The 19934-nt window shown below is 39.8% G+C and overlaps 1 long non-coding RNA gene across 1 annotated transcript; it reads left to right on the forward strand.

Annotated features, from left to right (window-relative positions):
* Nucleotides 1-14243: 14243 nt before the first annotated feature.
* On the forward strand, nt 14244-18429 carry LOC121102851. Its single transcript, XR_005834947.1, has 3 exons — nt 14244-14319; nt 15192-15321; nt 18390-18429. It is a non-coding gene; the product is annotated as an uncharacterized LOC121102851 (long non-coding RNA).
* The last annotated feature ends 1505 nt before the right edge of the window (nt 18430-19934 follow it).

A 19934-nucleotide genomic window follows, 5' to 3' on the forward strand; every position in this document is an offset into this window, starting at 1 on the left:
TTCTCTTCACCTTTATGTTCTGAGCCTCCATCTGGCCTTCCCTACTTCTCTCTAGGCCACATAGCCTAACTTCATTTCTTTTTACAATTGTTCTTTTCCTGTTTGCTTTGTATTGGTTGTCACAGCACCTGTCATTGAGTAGGTCCTCAAACATTTGTTAAATTTAATTATCATGGTCATCTTACATTAATGATAGTAAATGAAGTTTGTTGTTAATGATAGCAATGAAAACTCTATAACAAAGAACAATAATAGTGGGTACCACATCATAAATGCCATACTATCTTCTTGAATTTTCACAAAAACTTTTTAGAATAGTTTTTTTTTTATTAATAATGATTTTTTATTATATTATGTTAGTCACCATACAGTACATCCCCGGTTTTCGATGTAAGGCTCGATGATTCATTAATTGGACACAAACTCTTTAATTTTCTTCAAAAATTGATTTTTTTTTATCTTCCTAGTTCTTATGTTCCATAGATGAGAGAAATCATATGATAGTTGTCTTTCTCTGCTTGACTTATTTCACTTAGCATTATCTCCTCCAGTGCCGTCCATGTTGTAGCAAATGTTGAGAACTCGTTCTTTCTGATTGCTGAGTAATATTCCATTGTATATATGGACCACAACTTCTTAATCCAGTCATCTGTTGCAGGGCATCTCGGCTCCTTCCACGATTTAGCTATTGTGGACATTGCTGCTATGAACACTGGGGTGCATATGGCCCTTCTCTTCATAAAAACTTTTTAGAATAGTTATAATTGTTTCTATTTATTATTTCAGAACACTGAGACTCACAGAAATTAAGTAATGTGCTCCAAATTATGCAGCAAAGATCCGTTTTGGGGGAGGTGGACTCTAAGTACCATGTTATTTCTAATTCATCTTCTATAGAATAAAATTTTGTATTATATATCATCTAATTATACTGCATTTGATATACCATTTATGCATATGAATATGAATCTATTATGTTTCTTTTACCATAATACGAGCTCAATGAAGGCAGAGATGGCTCCTCTTTCATATTAGTATCCTCAAATACTTAAGGAATCTACTAGTCTAGTAAATTAATGAATGGACCTTTGTTTTCTCTTAAAATCTTTCTGGGCATTTTGTCTGGTGGGTGTCAGAAACGAGCAGGATGTGCTTTGATTTAAGGCAGGTTAGTTCAATTATATTTAAAGGATTTAATGTGTGATACTGTACAGAAAAACATCAGATCAGAAATGGAGACTCTTATTTTCAGTGCGAAAGTGGGCATGCATTAACTTTGTAATTAAAAAAAATTGACTCATTACTATCTATCTGTGTACCAAAGGGTTAAGTTCTGGAAAAGTATCTCAGCATAGGTTTCCCTGAAAACAGAGCCTGAGTAAAAAGCTTGAAGGTAGGTAGTTTATATGGGAATGTGATCCTAGGAGCAGAAGTAGGGAAGGAAGGGAAGCAACACAGAAGGGAAGCCAATACAATGGCCACTGTTACAGGTGATTGGTTGCTTAATCCTCAGGGGAAATATGTCTAGGAATTATCTACCTGAGGGGAAAAAAGGAGAAACATTTAATCCATTTGCTCCTTTCTCCATTGATCAATAATGACCCCACATTATGTTAAAGCTCCTTCTTCTGGATTGTGGTATGTACGCAGGAGTAGGGATGGGAAATTCCCAAGTGATTAAACAAACAAACAAACAAACAAACAAACAAACAAACAAACAAACAAGGTCTATTTACACTTAAGAGCTAAAGAAAAATCAGGATATATTGAGCAGGTTAAGCAATATACTTTTTTTTTTAATTTTAATGTTTTTTTATTATATTATGTTAGTCACCATACAGTACATCCCCGGTTTCCGATGTAAAGTTCTATGATTCATTAGTTGCATATAACACCCAGTGAACCATGCAATATGTGCCCTCCTTACTACCCATCATGGGTCTATCCCAATCCCCCACCCCCATCCCCTCTGAGGCCCTCACTTTGTTTCTCATAGTCCACAGTCTCTCATGTTTCATTCCCCCTTCTGATTACCCCCTTTCTTTATCCCTTTCTTCCCCTACTGATTCATCCTCATTCTTATGTTCCATAGATGAGAGAAATCATGATAGTTGTCTTTCTCTGCTTGACTTATTTCACTTAGCATTATCTCCTCCAGTGCCATCCGTGTTGCAGCAAATGTTGAGAATTGGATCTTTCTGATAGCTGAGTAATATTCCATTGTATATATGGACCACAGCTTCTTAATCCAGTCATCTGTTGAAGGGCATCTCGGTTCCTTCCATGATTTAGCTATTGTGGACAATGCTGCTATGAACATTGGGGTGCATATGGCCCTTCTCTTCACTACGTCTGTATCTTTGGGGTAAACACCCAGTAGTGCAATGGCTGGGTCATAGGGTAGCTCAATTTTTAACTTTTTAAGGGACCTCCACACTGTTTTCCAGAGTGGCTGCACCAACCTGCATTCCTACCAAAAATGTAGGAGGGATCCCCTTGCTCCACATCCTCTCCAGCAATTGTTGTTTCCTGCCTTGTTAATTTTTGCCATTCTAACTGGCGTAAGGTGGTATCTCAATGTGGTTTTGATTTGAATTTCCCTGATGGCTAATGATTTTGAACATTTTTTCATGTGTCTGTTAGCCATTTGTATGTCTTCATTGGAAAAGTGTCTGTTCATATCTTCTGCCCATTTTTTGATTTGTTTATTTGTTTCTCGTGTATTGAGTTTGAGAAGTTCTTTGTAGACCTTGGATACCAGTCCTTTATCTGTAGTGTCATTTGCAAATATATTCTCCCATTCCGTGGGCTGCCTCTTAGTTTTTCTGACTGTTTCCTTGGCTGTGCAGAAACTTTTAATCTTGATGAAGTCCCATAAATTCATTTTATCTTTTGTTTCTCTTGCCTTTGGGGATGTGTCATGAAAAAGGTTGCTTTGGCCGATGTCGTAGAGGTTGCTGCCTATGTTCACCTCTAGAATTTTGATGGATTCCTGTCTCACATCGAGGTCTTTCATCCATTTGGAGTTTATTTTTGTGTATGGTGTGAGATAGTGGTCAAGTTTCATTCTCTTGCATGTAGCTGTCCAATTTTCCCAGCACCATTTATTGAAGAGACTGTCTTTTTCCCACCGGATGTTTTTTCCTGCTTTATCAAATATTAGTTGCCCAAAGAGCCGAGGGTCCATTTCTGGGCTCTCTATTCTGTTCCATTGGTCTATGTGTCTGTTTTTGTGCCAGTACCATGCTGTCTTTGTGATCACAGCTTTGTAGTACAGCTCGAAATCCGGCATTGTGATGCCCCCAGCTTTGTTTTTCCTTTTCAACAGTTCCTTGGTGATTCGGGGCCTTTTCTGGTTCCATACAAATTTAAGGACTGTTTGTTCCAGTTCTTTGAAAAATGTCATTGGTATTTTGATCGGGATAGCATTGAAAGTGTAGATTGCTCTGGGTAGCATGGACATTTTAACTATGTTAATTCTTCCGATTCATGAAGCATGGAATATGTTTCCATCTTTTTATGTCTTCCTCAATGTCTTTCAAGAGTGATTTATAGTTTCTAGAATATAGGTCCTTTACGTCTCAGGTTAAGTTAATTCCAAGGTAACGTATGGTTTTTGGTGCTATTGTAAATGGGATGGATTCCCTAATTTCTCTTTCTTCGGTCTCGTTATTCGTGTATAGAAATGCAACTGATTTCTGAGCATTTATTGGGTTTTCCATATAGAGTGTCATGTCATCTGCGAAGAGAGACAGTTTGACTTCTTCTTTGCCGATTTGGATACCTTTTATCCCTTTTTGTTGTCTGATTGCTGTTGCAAGGACTTCTAGTACTATGTAGAATAATAGTGGCGAGAGTGGGCATCCTTGTCGTGTTCATGATCTTAAGGGAAAGGCTTCCAGCTTTTCCTCATTGAGAATAATATTTGCTGTAGGCTTCATAGATGGTTTTTATGAGACTGGGGAATGTACCCTCTATCCCTACACTCTGAAGGGTTTTAATCAGGAAAGGATGCCGTATTTTGTCAAGTGCTTTTTCTGCATCTATTGAGAGAATCATATGATTTTTGAATTTTTCCTTCTCGATAAAATCTAAGACACTAATAGATTTGCGAATGTTGAACCACCCTTGCATCCCAGGGATGAATACCACTTGGTCATGATGGATAATGCTTTCAATGTACTGTTGGATTCTATTAGCCAGGATCTTGTTGAGGATTTTGGTGTCCATATTCATTAGGGAAATCGGTCTGTAATTCTCCTTTTTGTTGGGGTCTTTGCCTGGTTTGGGGATCAAGGTAATATTGGCCTCATAGAATGAGTTTGGTAGCTTTCCTTCTGTTTCTATTTTTTGAAATAGCTTTAGGAGAATAGGTATTATTTCTTCTTTGAATGTTTGGTAGAATTCCCCAGGAAAACCATACCAGCCTGGAGTTTTGTTTTTTGGAAGGTTGTTTATCACTGACTCAATCTCTTCATAATTAATTGGCCTGTTTAAAAAATCAGTTTCTTCCTGTTTCAGTCTTGGTAGCTTATGGGTTTCCAGGAAGGCCTCCATCTCTTCGAGATTGCTTGATTTATTGGTATAAAGCTGTTAATAAAAGTTTCTAATAATCCTTCCAATTTCATTGGTGTTGGTTGTGACCTCTCCTTTTTCATTCATAATTTTATTAATTTGGGTCCTTTCTCTATTCTTTTGGATAAATCTTGCCAATGGTCTGTCAGTTTTATTAGTTCTTTCAAGGAACCAGCTTCTAATTCTGTTGATCTGCTCTACTGTACTCCTGGTTTCTAATTCATTGATTTCTGCTCTAATCTTGGTCAATTGCTTCCTCGTGTGTGGCTTAGGCCTGTCCCTCTGTTGCTGTTCCAGCTTCTTGAGGTGAGAATATAAAAACTGCATTTTAGATTTTTCTATTCTTTTGAGTGAGGCTTGGTATGTATTTCCGCCTTTGGACTGTCATTGCAGTATCCCATAGGTTTTGGACCATTGTGTTTTCATTCTCGTTGGTCTCCATAAATTGTTTAAATGATTTTTGATTTCCTGGTTTATCGAGTCAAACCTGAGCAGGATGGTTCTTAGTCTCCAAGTGTTTGAGTTTCTTCCAAATTTTTCCTTGTGGTTGAGTTCCAATTTCAAAGCGTTGTGGTCTGAGAATATGCAGGGAATAATTTCAGTCTTTTGGTATCAGTTGAGACCTGTTTTGTGTCCCAGAACATGGTCTATTCTTGAGAATGTTCCATGGGCATTAGAATAGAATGAGTATTCTTTGGTTCTGGGGTGTAGTGTTCTATATATATCTATGAGGTCCAACTCGTCAAGTATGGCTTTCAAAGCTTTTGTTTCTTATCTGATTTCTTGCTTAGGTGATCTGTCTATTGCTGATAGTGGAGTGTTGAGGTCCCCTACTATTAGTGTATTTTTATCCACATGTCTCTTTATTGTGGTTAAGAGTTGGCTTGTGTATCTTGCTGCTCCCCTGTTGGGGGCATATATATTTATAATCTAGGTTCAAAATGTGTCTCTTGTAGACAGCAAATGGATGAGTCATGTCTTTTTATCCAATCTGCAACCCTGTGGCATTATGGGAGCATTTAGGCCATTTACGTTGAGACGGATTATTGAGAGATGTGATTTTAATGATGCCATATTGCCAGTAAAGTCTTTGTTTCCATAGATTGTGACTTTATGTTCTGTATCACTCTTGGGGCCTTTTTACTTTTATAGAACCCCCCTTAATATCTCCTGTAGGGCTGGTTTCATGGTTACGAAATTGGTCAATGACTGGTGACTCCGGAAGGTCTTTATTTCTCCATCCATTCTGAATCACAACCTTGCTGGATAGAGGATCCTTGGCTGCATATTTTTCTCTGAAAGAGCTTTAAAAATGCCCCTCCCCCAACCATTTCTCTCATTCCAGGTCTGTGTAGACAGGTCTGATGTAATTCTGATAACTTTGCCTTTGTACGTGAGAAATTTCTTTGCCCTGGCCGCTTTCAGTACTGTGTCCTTGGATCTACTATTTGCGAAATGCACTATGATGTGACGTGACGTAGGTTTGTCGTGGTTGAGCTTGGGAGGGGTCCTCTCTGTCTCTTGGACACTGATGTTTGTTTCCCTTGCTAGATTAGGGAAGTTTTCAGCTACAATTTGTTCAAATATCTCTTCTAGACCTGTGTTTTTCTCCACTCCCTCAGGGATGCCGATGATTCTGACATTGGAATGTTTCATTGAGTCTGTAATATCCCGTAACCTACATTCTTGAGTGTGGATTTTTTTGAGTCCAGATTCTATTTTAGCTTTTTCTTCTACTAACCCATCCTCCAATTTGCTGCTACGTTCTTCTGCCTCATTCACCCTGACCATCAGAGCCTCTAGTTTTGACTGCATTGGCTCATAGAATTTTTAATTTCTGCCAGATTTGCTCTCATTTCCGCCCTTAGAGATTCTATATTCTCATTAACATTTTCGTCAATACTTTTTTCAGTCTACACATCATCTTGACCATTGTTACTCTGAATTCCATTTCAGACAGGCGCTCAATGACTGCGCCACCCAGGCGCCCGGGTTGTGGGCGTCTTGATTTTTCAGCCTGCCTTCTGGGGGAGGGGCCTGCCGCTCAGATACTCAGGCAACCCTGTTTAAGTAGAGTTTCTGGGTCCCCTGCAAGGGGGATGGGGGTGGGCACACTGTGAGCCGGTATTTCCAGGCTTTTGTTCTCTGGTGGCTTTCCCTGGCGGTTTGTTGTGTCTCTTCTGAGAGTCAGAGCAGCAGTGGCCGAATCTCAGCCTCTGTCTCAGAACAGAGGGATCGCGGACCATTCTCCACTGATGATCTGGCCACTTTAACTCTGTTTCTGTTGGTGCTGCTCAACCCTGCAGCGTCCGGTGATGTGCGCCCCACACCCGGTGTCCCAGCCCTCCCTTCCGGAGCCGGTAGGTCTCTGCCCTTTGTGTTTCTAACACCGCCAGCCCCCAGCCACCAGCCGCCCCTGTGCGCTCCGGAGCTCCCGGTCTCAGTCGGGTTCCAGTGAGCGCACCGGAGCTCCATTTCAGTCTGGTCATGTGTGCTCCCCCGCTCACAGTCTCAGTCAGCTCTCTTCCGGGTGCCAGTCCGCAAGTCCATCCGCTCCCCCGTGCAGGTGGCTACAGCTTCCCGGTGCCCGAACGTGGCGGCTCCCTCCCTCTTCCATTTATCTTCCGATATCTGTGTGCAGTTTCACGGATCCCTGCTTCGAACCTCAATACTCAGCGCTGGAGATGCTCATTTGTAGAGATCCAGATGTATCGTCCTGCGTCTCAGGCTGATTCCATGGATGTTCAGGCTGGTCTGGTACCTATCCAACTCGACTCAGGGGACCGGCTGAAAAAGGGGTCCCCTACTCCTCCGCCATCTTAACTCCCCATTTCCAATATTCAGACATTTTAACTAAGTTATTGAAGACCAATTTTGCACCGAAGCTCAGAATCCAGATGTAAAGACTCAAAGCCCCACATTCAGGAGCCGTAGGATGTAGTTTTGGAATATAGGTGAGGTAGAGTCCAGAGCTGAAGACCAAGAAAGAATTCTTGAGATGTCTTCGGCACAAAATGGTAGTTTATTAAAGCATGGGGAAAGGACCCCTGGGCAGAAAGAGCTGCTGCTTCCTAAGTAATATACTTTTATATCATCATATCAACATGACCAAGTCACCAGTTTATGGGGATGTAAATGTAAAAAGTCGACATAAAACTTCCCACCAACATCCAATTGATCCAGATGACCATAGCAGAAGTCTATTAGCGATGTTAGTCTCTATCTTCCATGTTAAAATCAATGTTTGCATATGACGTTTCTGTTCTAACCAATAACACATCTGGTGTTCTACCAGGATGAGCCACTTACCTGCTGACATCTTTAGTGTTTTTAGTGAAGTGGACGTTTACAGGCTTTTGCTGCTACTTTATCTTTATAATGTTAATGTTTTCTAGTAGAATATGTTTAACTTAAAATCTAGTATTTTAAATTTGTACATTAAAATAAAAAAGTGGGGATATATGTAAGTTCCTAGGGTATAATCTCTGTACCTCTGAACAATGCAGAGTAAAGTGAAAACCAGGGATGCTTTTTTTTTTATTTTTAAAGATTTTATTTATTTATTTGACACAGAGAGAGACAGCCAGCGAGAGAGGGAACACAAGCAGGGGGAGCGGGAGAGGAAGAAGCAGGCTCACAGCAGAGGAGCCTGATGTGGGGCTCGATCCCATAACGCCGGATCACGCCCTGAGCTGAAGGCAGATGCTTAACCGCTGTGCCACCCAGGCGCCCCAAGGGATGCTTTTGTAGGTGAGGAAATTCCCTTGCATCATGCTATGAATGTGTTATGCTGTTGTTGTTGTTGTTGTTGTTGTTGTTGTTGTTTTTTCCCCATGACCTGGCAGCCTTCTTGAATAGCACTGTATTTGAATATAGCCGAATGACTGGAATAATCTGCATAGAGCTTTGACTGTGGATTGTAAGATCTCTACAATATCATTTTGGGTAGGAATCCTGATCTAACATTATAAGATACTGCTTAAGCCTGGAGTACTGGATGGGATGTATCACAAAACTGTTAGACCTGGAGAGGTTATCATAAAGAGAAAATAAAATTTAAAAAAGGGGAGGGGCACCTCGGTGGCTCAGTTATTAAGTGTCTGCCTTCTGCTTAGGGTGTGATCCCAGGGTCCTGGGATCGAGCCCTGCATCGGACTCCCTGCTCCACTGGGAGCCTGCTTCCTCTCCCACTCACCCTGCTTGTGTTCCCTGTCTCACTGGCTCTCTCTCTCTGTCAAATAAATAAATAAATAAAATCTTGGGGAGAAAAAGGGGGGGGATAGTAAAAAGCAATTCAGAGCAACATTACATGTGAATGATGGCAAATATCTGAGGAAAGGAAATATGCATTCTCAGATCATAAAACATACTGAATACTCAGTACAATCAGTAAACATATACCACTTTCTAGTCATAGTAGTGAAAATGTGAAAAATGTCAAAGATAAAGAGATGATAAAAGCTATCACAGGGAAAAAGATTGCCTTCACGAAACCAGCAATTAGATAAATGGTAGGTTTCAGAGTGGGCGTGTACCCACTGAGCCAGCCAGGCACCCCTAGATCCCCTCTTCGACTTCATATCTGGCTTATCTGAATTCCCAGAAGTTTCACAGCTCAGTTATTTTTCTAGGTCTTTTGCTACACTGACAAAATCCTACTTTCACATCTAGGATTTTCTATAAGCCTGATTTTTTTTTAAGCTTGGTAAATTAGGTCAAGATGACCTATTCAAGCTCATGTAGTCAGTGAGAAAGAAAATAGGATTCTAACAATGGATTCTCATTCTCTAATGACACAGTGGCTTCTAAACATTTCCTAGGCAACAACCTCATCTGTACAAATGGAAATAAGGTGCTGTTTTGATGAACAGAATAATGACCTCACAGCACTTGTGTCCCTCACCTTCTCATTCACTCCACCTGTGTCCCTTGTTCCAGCAACAACAAAGAGGATTGAACTGGTCACTCATAAGCCAATTAATTTAGTGCCTTGAGTTGGATCCCCACTCATGATCTAGGTTGGGGGGTAGAGTCCAAAGTGGGGAGGGCGACTTATTATAAAGTCCATTGTCCCCTCAGAAGTCGACTTTTACATCTATGACAGCTTCTTGTATAAGACCTACTTACTTTCTTTGTTCCTGAAACTTAGGTCTGGTTTGTATTGTACACATTTGACTTGGAGATGAACCTGGAGGATCCAGTTATTCTGACCTAGGGAGTTTGGAATTACTTCGTACCAGGTTGGGAATGATTCCACATTTTGACCTGTCTGATAATAGTCTAAGCACATTAGCTGACAATAGGGCTTGCAATTGCATGCTAACTACCCAGATAAGCGTTCTTCCTTTCAGTATCATGGTCACGGTCACAGTCATAATAAAAGAATCCACCTATCCAGGTAAAGATTCTGAAACCTGTAGTTTTTGCCTCTGTCTTCCCACTGCTATCTAAACTGGGTTTGTAGTTCTCTTTTCTTAGCATTTGTAAGTTTCCCAAGTTCCTGTGGTTTAAAAAGAGGAGAAACATTTCTTTGTGTGAGTGGAATAAGGCATATTCACTTTCATCTTCTATTGTGTTATCTTTCCAGAATTTAGTTTGGCAAACCCCCAAAGTCTCTAGGACTTGCTGAGCCCACTAGCATACACTGATGATGGATAACGACTATTCTTGGAGTTGAGTTAAAGGAGTTATTTCACATCTCTTCTGAAGGGCTATCATGGAATGCATGAAGCTTCTGGACTTTTTCTTTTTTTTCTTGGTCTTTAATCTTCACTAAATTGTTGTTGCCTGGGAAGCGAAGCAAACCCCACAAAGCAGAATTGAGAAACCAATAAGTGGTTATTTATTATTAAAAAGGCAGAAGTAAGGGGTAGTGACAGGCAAAATCTGTGTGGCTTCATAATGCCTTAAATCTATATAGAGTGGAAAATATTTTGCTTTTATCATCATGTAAGGGGTGAAGTACTCACTCACTGGCTGGTGAAAACTCCTTTATTCTTAATATTTTTCTCACCAATGTTCCCACGTAAGGCCTATGAGGGAAGGAGGCATCTTCCTTTGCCTGTTATGAAAGAAAATTATTAATTTTCTATTTCTTAGCTTTTAGGGTGTTTATAAAGAAGTAGTGACTTTTCAGCATATTTATAATTGGTTTCAGTGAAATTTCCTTGTCATGGGTCTTGATCTCTCATTTCTGCTTCTGTTACTGGATGATCTCTGACAAATAGATTTGGTTGATGTGGGAGGCCTAGAGGCCAGCATATATGGACTTCCTGTTCTTCCATGAAACTATTCTTGGGGCACTTTTGTGTACCTAGAGTCTGAGTTAGAAAGCCTCAAGAATAAAGCACAAGCACCCAGTGCTTACTAATAGTACCCTGACCTGCACAAGTAAGAAAGGAAAATTTATGCTCTGGAATTCCAAGGAAGCCATAGGAAGACAGACTGGCCTGGTAAGCTCCCCCTAAGAGAGAGGTGGAGGAGAAAGGGGAACTGAAATTGACACTCTAGAGGTTGTGTGGGGCGGTATGAAGAGCATGAGTTTAGGAGAGCAGAGAGAGTTATTGAGATAATAAAAGTAATTCCCTTCTTACGACAACACAAAATCTTCCATAAAGTAACTACATTCACAGTATGATGACTTAAGGCGTGGGGTGGGACAAAGAATTGTACAGAAGGCCGCAAAAGCATAGGCAGGGAGGGCATAGAGATGAAAGGTTGAACATTTTTGTTTGTCTGAAAGCTGCCAATGGGCCTTTTCCACAGATTAGCCATGTCTTTGAGGAATAGAATAATTCAGATTGATAAATGAGTTGGTTCTACCTAGGATCTTTGAATTTTAGTCTAAGTACTCAACAGCATCTTGGAATAGATTTTCTCTGGGACTGAGCCAGAAGTGTGCGCCCTGCCCCTGTTTGCTGCATGCTGGACATACAGTTCTGAAGAATGTAGCCAGCCTCAGGGCTGTCCTGAGAATATCATTCCACAGTCAGAAGAAAGTTGTAAAATCTGTCCCGTGTTCTGCAGAGAAAGTTATCATTTAAGATGAAATTTATACCTTGTAATGTGAGCCTACTTAGTTCTGTCTAGAAACTTCCTCTTAAACCATCAAGCTTGACCCAGTCTCTGTCAACTTGATTTTAAAAAATAGTGTGTTGGGAAGAGGATTTTGAGTTCCGACTAGAAATGTTACAGAGCAAAAGAAACAATACTGGATTAAATTAGCATAGAAGATTAGGACTGAAGGAAGAATTCTGATCAGAATCCTAAGGTTTCTGTATCATTTGAGATGAGGGAAAGACTACTGGTCAGCTTCCAACTTTGTCAAGGCAACCACTAGAGAGAAGGGGAATAGACTGTTTAATTTCCAAACCTGGAGAGAAGAGTAAGTAAACAAAGAAAATAGTATTAATTTAACAGGAAACAGGGGAAGAGATGACAGAGGTGTGGGGACAATTTGCAATGGAGGGCAGTTTGAAAAACCCTGGATGCCTGGATCAAGTAACTAACCCATGCAGTTTTTAGTAAAACTTTCTTCGAGGCATTTTGACTTCACCTGCCATTGTGGGGGTGGGGTTGTCTGCATTTTTATGGTTAATGTGGTAGATTCATGTGAGAAGGTGGAGCTCCTGCAACCACTGTGTGTTCTCAAAATAGGATGAAGTATCAGGGCTGGAGTTGGAAGCAATAATTCAATCATAGGAGACGGGGGTGGTGTAGGTAGACTCAATTTTTTTTTTAAATCTCTCAATAATGTATAGTCTCTATATTTGTTCAGTGAAGAATGAATAGTGCTTTCTGGGCACACTTATTTCTTCACTAGCTCATATACCACGTGCCCATGACCCTTACTGCATACACCAATGGACACTACTCTAAAAATGGCTTCCCCAAATGACCCTTCATTTTGTAATAATGTGAGACTTAAGAACCCTTAAGAAATTATCCTCAGTCCTTTTTATTTTATTTTTTGTCTTTTTAAATAGAGGTATAATTGTAATACAACATGTTAGTTTCAGGTGTACAACATGTTGATTCTCTATTTGTATGTACTGTAAAATGATCACCACAATGAGTCTAGTTAACACTTGTCACAATACATAGTTACAGAAATTGTCTTGTGATGAGAACTTTTAAAATTTACTTTTAGCAACTTTCAAATATGCACTACAGTATTATTAGCTATAGTTGCTATGCTGCACATTACACCCCCATGACATATTTATGTTATAATTGGAAGTTTGTAACTTTTGACCCCCTCCACCCATTTTATCTACCTCCCAGCCCTCACCCGTGACAACCATCAATCTCTTCTCTGTATTCATGAGTTTTTTTTTTTATGGTTCTGTGTGTAAGTGAGATCATATAGAATTTGTCTTTCTCTGACTTTGATTTATTTCACTTAGCATAATGCCTTCAGGGTCCACCCATGTTGTCATAAATGGCAAGAGTTCATTCTTTTTTATGGCCGTAATTTTCCATCACACACACCCAAGTGCACACATACAACATCATCTTTAGTCTTTTATCCTTTGATGGACACTTAGGTTGTTTCCATATCTTGGCTATTATTTTAAAAAAATGCTGCAATGAACATGGGGGTGCATATATCTTTTCAAGTTATTTTTTGTTTTCTTTGGATAAATACCCAATAGTAGAATTGCTGGATCATGTTGTAGTTCTATTTTTAATTTTTTGAGGAAGCTCCATACTGTTTTCCAGAGTGGTTGCACCAATTAACATTCCTATTAACAGTGCATGGGTGTTCCCTTTTATCTGCATCCTCACCAGCACTTATTTCTTGTCTTTTTGATAATAGCCATGCTAACAAGTGTGAGGTGATACCTTACTGTGGTTTTGATTTGCATTTCCCTGATGATGACATTGGGCATCTTTTCATGAGCCTGTTTGCCATCTGTATGTCTTCTTTGGGAAAATGTCTATTCAGATCATCTACCTATTTTTAAATCAGAGTGTTTGGTTTTTGCTGTTCTTTTTGCAGAGTGTAGGCATTCTTTATGCATTTTGGATATTAACCCCTTATCAGAGATATGATTTTCAAAATTTGCTCCCAAAATAATAAGTTGCTTTTTCATTTTATTGATGGTTTCCTTTGCTGTGCAGAAGTTTTTTGGTTTGATATAGTTCCAATTATTTTTATTTTCTTATGTTTTTACTTTTTTTGTCTTTTAGTGTCAAATCTCAATTTTTGAAGTTAGGTGTCTGGACAAAATTTCCCTTAGACTGACTCTTGGGTTCTGTTAGACTATAATCACTGACTTAGGAAGGAATAGTTTATCTGTATTATTTGAGAACAAATTTTCTTTCAGCTATTCTGGTAGGTCAGGCCAGGATAATTAAGGACTTGGAAGTTTGGACTTTATCTCTTCAGCTTTCTAACTCAAACAATATAGGTGCGGCCACCCAGATACCAAACCTGTGTGAGGCAGATTCCAGAAAAAAAAAGTGCTGCTTGGGACTCTCTGAAGTGGAAATGTCCACCATTTTGTTTGAGTTGCTGTAAGGATAGGCATCATGTAACAGATTGATTTTCTAAAAATTAAGATCTGTAAAGAAGAAGATGTAGTGATGAACTGTTAGCCATCTTTGAGCAAGAACAAAAGTGTGAAAATACCATTTCTCTTTCTTTACAAATAGCAGAGATGCTGGAGGGAGGAGCTGGAGAAAACAGGGCACACAGCAGGTGCTGCTATCTCCCAGTGCATGCAAGTCAGAGCCACAGTGGTAAGCCTTCCACGTTGGGGGGGGTGGGGGTGGAAGTAGGATCCCTTCAGGGAATCCAGCCCATCTCTTGGTGCCTGCTCAGCTTGGCCTCTCCCTGAGATTCAAGTCCCATTTTAGAGGAAGGTTAAGTAACTTGACCAGAATTCAAGTCCAGGCTTATCAGACATCCTAATCTGTGCTTTTTTTTTTTTTATTACTCCAAGCTGCCTCCAGGGCCCACTAGTACATTTTTAAACATTGTATACAGGATCTAGCACTATGCCACAAGCCCAAATGGTAATTAATAAACGAGAAAAGGAATGTAGTCGCTGTCTTTCTCTAATGACTTCAGTCACCCAGTTTGAAGTCCTGTCTTATTTTGTGAACTTCCCCCTTTTCCTTGCCCTTGACATCAATCACTTAGTATGTCCTGCTGAGTCTTTTCTCAACAATGTATTCTTTCCATCATTACATTCCTGTCGTCTCTTTTTTCTCTCTCTCAGGATACATTCCTCTTACCCAAAGAACTCTCAAAGACTCCCTATTCCCGACAGAATAAAAACCAAGCACGTAACCTGGAATTCCAGGCCCTTCTCCATCAGAACTAAACCTCTGATTTCCTGCAACTCTATTGTACATTTCTTGCTTGAAAGTAGTGCTTTCTCTAAACTCTATTCCAGGGAACAATAAGAGATCATTCCTCCCAGGCCTCCTACTTAGGGAGAAGAAGCTGAGTAGGTGAGCCTCTAGACTCCTACCACTGCTTCAAACAGAGCAGCTCTATTTTGCTTATTGTGAACCCACATGGGTTTTGATTAATATAGAGTTTCCATGGATTTATAAGGCTTGAAAACCATTGCTCTTACAGAAAACTGAGACCCTGCTATTTTCAGTTCATGTTGCAGGTCTTCCCATATCTGAGCTCTTGTGTTCATGGTCCCCATATAGTCTCAGCACATTGGAATTTTATAGTGATTATCACCGAAAAGATAGTCTTACCAAGGAGAAAGCCATCAAGGCAAGGTAGGTGTGTGCATGGAGGACATTCACAAAGAGAGCTTATTTCTCTTCTGCTTACTTGTCCTTTCATCTCTCTTCCAGGTGTGTACCAATGCTGTGCCCTACTGTCAGCATGCTCAGCCTTTCATCTCCACATAACCCTGGTGTACTCATCCTTCATGGCCCAGCTCTAATTCCCTTCCCACAGAAAGCCTTCTAAAGCAATGGCTGAAGGCAATCTCTCTCCCTCTTGCCATATCTTTTTATTTTTCCTTCTGTTATTTTACTGAGCATTTCCCACATAGGGTTACTTGCCTAGTTATTTATGTTCAAGGCTCATTCCTCCCACAATACTGTGACCTCTGAAAGGAATGATCTGATTTTGAGTTTGTATATCCCAAGCCAGTTGTCATGGCCATCTTCAAATTGGCTAATTAAAATAGCCAATTTGGCCATTTTTTTTTCACTTATTATAGCTGAAAACGCTGTACTGACTACATCAATTGTGACACATAATATCGGCACAATAGCACATTTCAACCTTCTGAGACTCTCAGAGCAGTTAATTTAATTCCCTCTGGTGTTGGTAACAACCTTTTGCAGTAATCCACACAGTCATTCTGACGTTGTAAAACTCCGTCTCTCGCCAGCTATATTTATAGCATGGTCAGTGAGGAACATTCTTTCCCACTGGTATTGAGAAGGTTTCAGGGCAGATGTGGGCATTATTAATAAATCTTTTCAAGGTTTATACCAGCTCCCTTTTGGAGAAAATGATTTGCACTTCATTCTAAGCATGTAGCTGCTTCTAATTTTTTTGGTAAGATTTATATATAGTTCTACATACTAAATTATCTTTGCTAGGCATAGATTTTTCTCACAGTGCACAGGGTTTAGAAAATTTATAACATAACTCTTCTTTTCCATTTTGTGAAAGAAACCCAATGGTCATCTTGGTGTTCTTGTCAGTATCTGTGAGAAAGAGATTATGTTAGAATCTGCTTGACAAAAATGCACCCAAGGTTTGTGGTTGATGGTAATTGAACAAAAATATTAGCAGTGGAGCAGGGATTATATCAACTCCTGAAAAATAATGATCAAAATTTAACTTACTGGACTAAGGAAAAAGTTAATTAGGAGAACGACCTTTTTGCTTTGGGAATCTAACCATTCAAGAAAAGCTACTGTTGCAACGATGGTTTGCTTATCCAGGAGGTGATTTCATTGAGAAGGATGTAATATTTATATTGGGTTTTTACAACTGCCATGCATTGGAAGTCAGTCAGTTGGTATTGATTGCATGTCTCTTAAGTGTGGGGAACTGCGCAAGCCTGGATGCATGACCTTCATCTGAGCAGCAAAATCAGTAGACTGTGAGTCCCTCAAAAGCTGACTGTAAGTTCATTCGTTCATCAGGCATTTATCAAATGTCTTCTCATCCTCAGCACTGTCTAGGCTCTGGTTGGAAAGCCTTTGCAAGAGCAGAAATTTCTAGACTACAAATTACNACCTGTAGGGAAAGACGTTTTAAAGTTAATTCAATACCCATCTATTGAGTATTTGTTGTGTGCTGGGTGAAGCCGTGGTGGGGCAGGAAACTGGATTCGCAATAGTGCTGCAGCGTGCTGAGGGCTTTGATGACCTCTTTAACCAGAGCTGTCCACAGAGTAGTCACTCAGCAAATGTTTGCGGGATAAATGATGAATGAAGAAATGGTCCCAAGATAATTTCCAAAAAAGAGTAAATTCATTATTCTCCTACAGGTTCAAAAATGAACTTGTGTTAAAGATTTTTAACTCATGAGGGAATCAAGTAAATGTGATGGACAAACAAATGTAATTCAAAAGAAAATGTGGAAAAAAAGAAGGGGCATATTTATAGATCAGGAATATCGAAATATATAAATGGTGGCAAAACTAATTTTTAACAAGAGTGGGTGGAAAGACAATTGAATCTCTACAGGGCAAGACAGAACTTGCATGCTTATAGATAAGAATAATCTTGCATTGCCATCAGTTACAATTTACACGTTGCAAAATAGCCTAAAGACAAGGAAAGAGTAGACTCAGATAACCTGGAGTGATGTTTCCTAGACAATACACAGTTTTTCATGCAAGTACAATTTTTTTCCTACAGTTTAACTTGAATGGGGTATGGCTTTACAATAGAAGGTAACCGGTAGTGGATCACTCATAAATGTTTGACTACCAGACTGCTGGTCCTATGGAGAGCCCACTATATTGCAGCTGTTTTCTTTATAAAGAATGAGCTTTACCTTCCTGTGAGATAATAATGTGGTAAGGTAATGTTTGACATGACATTACAAAGCACCTCCACAAACATTATTAATTAATTCTTACAACCCTGTGAAGTAGTCAGGGAAAAGATAATTATTTTTGTTTTGCAATGAGGATGATGAAGGCTCACAGAGAATCTCTCACTAAACTGAGGAGGAAGTATTGGTCTTGGGACTCAAACCCCCATTTTCTGACTTTAAACTTCTCACTTTTTCCATCACAAAGAGCCAAGATTATCTCAGCAATAAAGTATGATCAAATTCCTTATGTTTATTTATGTTACAGACTTCAGCCAGGATTTTTACTGGGAAAAGAAAGACACTGCATTTCTTCATCCTATACATAGACACACACCAGAAAGGTGCATTTCCCAATCTCTTCATTCTTTCTTTAAATGACCCTGAAGAAAAAAATGCTTGAATGTCATCACTCTTCCATAAGTACTCATATAGACCATATGCTTAAATGACATAAGTTAACAGTCACTGAGCACCTCCTGTCAGCCTCAAAAATAAAATAGCTGGTTATTTCAGTAGCAACATGAGTTTATTCGGGAAGAGCAGAGGAACTGCAACTCAGGACAAGCAAACTTTGGCAAACCGCAGGCAAGTCCAAAGAGACAAAGGGAAGGTCAGCTTTTGTTGGGTTTTAGGAGGAAATTGGGACGGTTGTTTGGAACAAAAGCTCAGGGGAGAGCAACAGGAGTTGGAGCTTATGATGGCTTTTCATTGGCTGCAGAAGGTGGTGATTCATGTCTTGTTGCTAAGGCAGGGAGCAACCTTCCTTCTTTTTCAGAAAGGCAGGAGATGAAGTTCCTGTGTGGAAACTTGGAAACCTCTTCAAGGTAAGAGTTATCTTCCTGCTGGTTTAGGGACTGCAACCTGTAGCTCCTGTGTGAGAGCTCCCCCTTCAGGGCTTCCTGGCTCTATTTTAAATGAGGATCCCTTTACTCCTTTTCACACTCCCAACACCTAGAAAGAGGAGGTAAAAATGCATGTTTTGTATCTTCTCTCTGATCTCTTTCTAACGGTTAATATCCAGAGCCGTGTCTTTCGTTTTTGTCATTGACATTATTATCAATAATATTTATTAAGAGGCTCTGTAGCATATTATCTCCAGGCACTGCATTAATTTTTAAAAATGTTATCATCTCACAAAAATCTTAAGGGAGAGTTATTTTTACACCCATTTTACAGATAATAAAATGAAACCTCAGAAAGGTTAATTGACTTGATCAAGATCACACATAATGAGAGATTCTGACCCAATTCTGACTCCAGAGCCTGTTCTGATCATTGCGATTTGCCATGCAAATCACTGTTTTCTTTAGGCTGTGTCCAGTGATTTGTTATTACTGTGTGCATGATAATCACTGAGAAGAGTCCTAAACGCACATGCAATGTTGACACAGTGGGAGACATCTGTTAAACCTCAAATAGCCACAACAAAATGCCAGAAGAATGAGGCTTACATCAAGTAGGCACTATTGGAGGGAATGGGAAGGAGACTTTGAACTGATTTTTAGAGAAACATCAGTGGTGGAGTTGGATTATTTTTTAATTTATAATAAACCTGTGCGGAGGCAGGGCTTTTCCCTCATTCAGGATTTTCCACAAGAAAGCTCAGGATCCTCAGATGGGCCTTTCCTTCCTTCCTCCATCACCTCAGGTATGCTCCCTACAGCACCATATCTGTGTTTAATTATGCAAGCAATAGGGTTCCTCTAATTTCCCTCAGAAGATAGTTTCCCAATCTCAGTCTTCCATGCTTTGCCATTTCCATTGGTGATCAGTCTGCATTCTCTTTGGCTTAATTTTCTTTCCTTAGTCTGGCTCCTTTCCTCTCTGTTGTAATTATCCCCAGTTGAGCAATAGTATTTTCTGCTTAACTTTTTTTTTCCTCCAAAAACTGCAGAGAAAGGTGATCAGTTCACATGCTGGCCTTTGTCATTTGGCTGAGCAAGCAGTGTCCCCTCCAGGCCAATCCAACCGTTGGTGTCCATTCTTCTGATGTTGCCCTTCACTTTCTCTTTTCCCACACAAGGAGCAAAGAGAGCAAATCTCTGGGCAATTACGTTCAAGCCCATTGGAAATAACCAGGCACAAAACCAACAAAATCTCTACATTGCCACATTTTTAAGACTAAATTACCAATTTATAAAATAAAATTCTTACCTTGTTTCTGCTTCCCTTTCCTGGGGCCCCATTCAGAGGACAGAACGGTCTGATTTAGAACTTTTCTAAGTACTTTGCTTCTTTATTTTGTTCAATTTTAGGCTTTTGGGATGAAGACCCAGAAGGATTAGGTCCTCTTTCCTGTGGGACCCCTTTTCTGTTTAAC

The sequence above is a fragment of the Ursus maritimus genome, unplaced genomic scaffold, assembly GCF_017311325.1.
Source record: "Ursus maritimus isolate PB19 unplaced genomic scaffold, ASM1731132v1 scaffold_16, whole genome shotgun sequence".
NCBI lineage: Eukaryota > Metazoa > Chordata > Mammalia > Carnivora > Ursidae > Ursus > Ursus maritimus.